Here is a 5,091-nt window from a genome sequence, read left to right on the forward strand (position 1 = left end):
TCTCTCCTCGATCTTTCCATCCTCCTTGACCCTTCAAGACTGTTTTGAGGGCTAGTAACATCACTTTATTAGGATGAGGAGTGATGTGATAGCGTTTTTCTGTTCTTTGTTTTACTTCTATTGCAACTTCCATGCAATTGGTTAACATTTGCAGTTTATATCGGCTGGTTTCTGCATTTAAGGATTTTTCTCAAGATTCAAGCTGTTGCTGTCTGTTATATAGTCTCAATCTTTCTTTTGATTCTAATTTCTCCCAATCTTATTCCAAGTTCTTCAGAGCTGTTCCTAGTGTTTCTTCGATTATTGGTGTTATCTTGACTTTCTTCTGGCATTTGACCTTCACCCTGTGATCTGCAGGGACAGAAAAAAATTATGATTTGGCAGGATTTTTTCTTGTTTTTGACATCTGCTCTCCTTGTTTGGATGATTTTGTCTGTTAACGCTTCCATTTCACAATTCGTTTTCCAGTATAGTGTGTAGGTTTTAAAAAATGGAGTTGTTTGCATTGTCCCCAGTATACTTCCCCACACAGTTGTCTCTGTTCTTGTATTCTTTTTGGGCTATTTTGCTGCATTCACTTATTATGTGGTTTTATTGTTCTGACTCTTGGTCTGCAAAATCTACATTTATTGTTATCATGAGTTTTGTTTATCTTAGCTTTCTTTTTGTCTTTTCCTTTAGAAAATGGATTGTAAGTTCTTTTGTAACAGTGTAATCTGTGAATCAGCTTTGCCCTTTTTCCTCAAGCTAATTCCTGTGAGACGATTTGGGCACACAGTAGTTAGAGTTGATACGCTGTGGATTCACATTATAGTGTGGTTGATAAGTCACAAGGCTTTGTAGATCCTTTCTGTATGCTGCCTACATCTCGAATGTCTTTTTTTTTTTAAGCAACTTCTGTGCACATGTTTTGTTTTTTTGTGCCAAACTGTCCTTGTTACAATTTCTTCATTTCTTTTCTTTTTAGGGATGGCACAAATAATGAGAGAGAAAGAGAGAGATACTGTGACTGGGATGTGGCGGAGGGTCATACATCTGGATCATTTCCCTTAAGACTCAGGTCATGGGCGTTCAGAGGATGGAAGGGAAAGTCTCACTGCCTGTCTGGTAATTTTGATTATAAAAGAAAAGGTTACCTGTGTGGTTTTGGTGAATTATAGTCCAGTTAAAAGTTTATGTCACAATATATATATATATATATATATATATATATATATATATATATATATATATATATATATATATATATATATATAAAATCTCTTAAAATTCTCAATTGTAGGGTAGCACGACATGGTTAAAGTTCTCAGGGAAGTAGAACTCGACAGCCCAATAATTTCCTTAATCGAGTCTGAACGAGATAAAAGTTAAGAAAAGTTTAAACTGCACAAACGTGCATGAATGCACCAATTCCAAAGTCATTATAGTTCGAGCTGGCAGCCATTAAGCAAAAGGATAACAAAACTACATAAGATATTTAGGAGAGAAATCATATCAGAAAATGAACTTGCCACCGACCTTTCCATTGGGGTTAAAGCCATACGAGGAACATTAATCCGCATCCATGATGCTCTCTTTTTCTCTTTCTTATATTTTCATTTTTTTTATCTTATTAATTCTTTCTTTTTTTAATTTTTCCTCATTTTCTTCAATAAAAAAGGATATCCACGGCTTACAAAACTTAATCCAGTAAAATTCACAGCTCGCAAAAACATGACGACCTTGTGTTGCAGGGTGCCCTTCTGGGGAAACATATACTTCAGACTCGAACTGCACCGAATTCATTATTTTATCTCTGTCTGAGATAAAATATCTTTCCATTTATCCTCATTACCTCTGCAAGATAGCACTCCAAAGTTGAGGCCTTGTGCTGCCTGCCTTGAGGTTAGGAAGGTTCATATATGCATAAATTCTTGTCTAGACGGTTGATTTATTTCACAACTCGCTTATAGACATTGCAAGTTTTCAGTAGGAAACAATCTTGCATCTTGTTTTCCCTCAATGGTGCAAACTGCAGGGGACTTCTTTCATCTTTGTTACCGCTTTCAGAAGTAAGGATTTCTCTTTCCTCTATTTTGCAAGTGAGTTTCTCACTCATGCACACCTATATGTTGCACGAAAAGGGTTAAATTGATTGGCCAATTTCAATCATCTGACTTAAAGTTTTCTGAAGGCTCCACCTGATTATGTGACACCATAATGGTAGTATCTGATGGCAAGGTGATCTTGTGACGCCCAGTACCAGGAACATCACAATATATATATATATGAAATACATTGTATACTCCATAAACAATTCAAACTTGAAGGAGGGCTATATAGAGATGATGCACTTTTCATAACTAATTCTACTAATAAAAATTATGAAAAAGCAATTAAAGCTCTACATAAATTATTTAAAAATTATGGACTTAGTATAAAAATCGACTCTAATAAAAAAATTGTTAATTTCTTAGACATAACCTTAAATCTTGAAAATTCTACCTTTGAACCATACCATAAACCTAACCAATCACTTCTATATGTCCACAATCAATCAAACCACCCTAAATCAATATTAAAATCAATAGTTCCCAATATCGCTCTAAGAATTTCTAGACTGTCTTCTACTAAATCAATATTTACCAAAAATGAAAAATACTATAATGAAGCCCTTAAAAACTCTGGATATAATTCACAAATTAAATTCATAAATGAAAATGATAGAAACATAAACTGCATTAAAAATAAACCTATTAAGAGCGTAATAACATATAATATAGCAATGTCTTCCCGTATACGAGTTAAGAAAAATAACCAGGAGACAAAAAAAGATAAAACCAAACTATAAATATTAGATAATAATATAAATAAACAACAAACTAAAACCCGCAAATGTAAGAATAGACACAAGGAGATCCTATGGTTCAACCCCCCGTATTCCAAAAACCTAGAAACAAACATAGCTAGAGAATTTTTTAAAATATTAGATAAGAACTTTAAAGCCCCCCATAGATATAATAAGATTTTCAATAAGAACACAATTAAAGTCTCTTACTCTACTATGCCTAACCTTCATCAGAAAATAATTAGCTCTAATAATAAGAAAATTAATAAACTACAAAATACAACTATACAAAATACATCGGACTGTAACTGTAGAAGAAAAAATAAATGTCCCCTACAAGGCTCATGTAAAATTAAAAATGCTATCTATAGCTGCACAGTATCAAAAACTCCAAATATACAAGAACCTATCAACAGCCATAACTCAACTACCAGATTAAATAATAACACCAACTTAAATCAATCTACCGATCAATTACTAACCAACCCACCACATTATAATCCAACAATAGACCTAACGGAAAATAATCATAATAATCAAGAGGTAATATATATTGGTTCCACATCTGGCCCAATAAAACATAGAATTTCAACGCACAAACATTCTTTTAAAAATAACTCTCTATCAAACCAAACTACTCTATCCAACTATATTTGGCAACTAAAAAATAGCAATATTTCTTTCAACTTAAAATGGCAAATAATTGAGACTTGCAAATCATATAAACCAGGAGATAAATTTTGTACATTATGTACAAAAGAAACCCTAAAAATTTTAAAATATGAAGATATAAAAAGCACAACCAAACTAGTAAATTCAAGACATGAGCTTCTATCATGTAATCATAAACGTTGGTTTAAATTTAATAAATATAAACCACCTTAAATCATTAAAAATTACTCATTAGTAAAAATAGATTAATTTTTTTTTATTTTTTATTTTTTTAATAAATTAAGTTAGACCAATTACCGCCCTTAGACTCGTAAATCAAATAATAAATAAAGCCAATAACACATGACAATTATCTCCCCTTAAAAACTTGCAAAATAAATATTCTCTCTCTATAGATATTAACTGTAGCGTCTTTAAATCAAAATACGCTAACGGAAACAATTTACTGCACGAGCGTCGCCCTTTTAAAATTCATCATTCAATAAAATAAAAAGCTATAGCAAACATCTAAATGACTACTTTAAATACAGTTCCTGATTTCAAAAAAAGAAAAACTAAAAGGTAACTATATCTATATATTTTTAAATCAAATTTATTATGTAAATTAAAAAAAAAAAAATATTTTTTCTACTCATTTCTATCTCTAACCTATACTAATTTTCTTATAAATTTTAAATCCAAACCTTTTACTTCAATTTTTCAGATTCATCTGCCTTACTTTTAATGCTGGGTTTATTTTTGGTGTCTTTTCAATTCAATAGAAATCCTACTAAATTTGCTTATGAGGAGACCGTGCCTACCAAAAAAACTATGTATAATTGTTCTACGTGACTTCATGTATACCACAAATAAAAAGCACGGATTTCCGAAACGATCGTACAGATAATTGACTTTGTTGTTGTTCCTTCTTATGAAACTGATTTTTAATTTAATTAAAATTTGATTTTTAAATTTAAAAAAATTTTTTTTAATTTTTAAATTATAAATCACATTACTTAATATTGAATTAGCTCTAGGACATTTAACTATCGAGCTTATTATATATCTAAATTACAACGAGCATTTCCTGTATTTTAATTAAACTAGTAATTTCACTATTACATTGAAATACACTTAGCTCTTTAGACTATTATTCTAATCTCCTTTAAATTATATATATATATATATATATATATATATATATATATATATATATATATATATATACAACAAAATTCAAAATTTAATGGTTTAAAAGCCAAACTTATTTCAATAAATAAATACATTTATTTATTAAAATTAAATTTGATATTTCAATCCATAACAGAATCTTCATCGGGAAAATACAGTTTTCTTTCCTTCTTGTTTTCTTGGCATATATATATATATATATATATATATATATATATATATATATATATATATATATATATATATATATATCAAAACTAATAACTTATTTATCTATTATAATTAAGTAAATACACAAACAATAAATATATGGGTTTGTTATATATATATATATATATATATATATATATATATATATATATATATATATATATATAACAAGCCCATATATTTATTGTTTGTGTATTTACTTAATTATAATA

At 29.3% G+C, this 5,091-nt stretch overlaps 1 long non-coding RNA gene across 1 annotated transcript; it reads left to right on the forward strand.

The window, feature by feature from the left end:
* The first annotated feature begins 967 nt into the window (after positions 1–967).
* On the forward strand, positions 968–4,385 carry LOC145268360 (uncharacterized). Its single transcript, XR_013864885.1, has 2 exons — positions 968–1,107; positions 4,203–4,385. It is a non-coding gene; the product is annotated as an uncharacterized LOC145268360 (long non-coding RNA).
* Positions 4,386–5,091: the final 706 nt, after the last annotated feature.

This window comes from Euprymna scolopes, chromosome 43 (genome assembly GCF_053919585.1).
Source record: "Euprymna scolopes isolate OS-2025 chromosome 43, ASM5391958v1, whole genome shotgun sequence".
NCBI lineage: Eukaryota > Metazoa > Mollusca > Cephalopoda > Sepiida > Sepiolidae > Euprymna > Euprymna scolopes.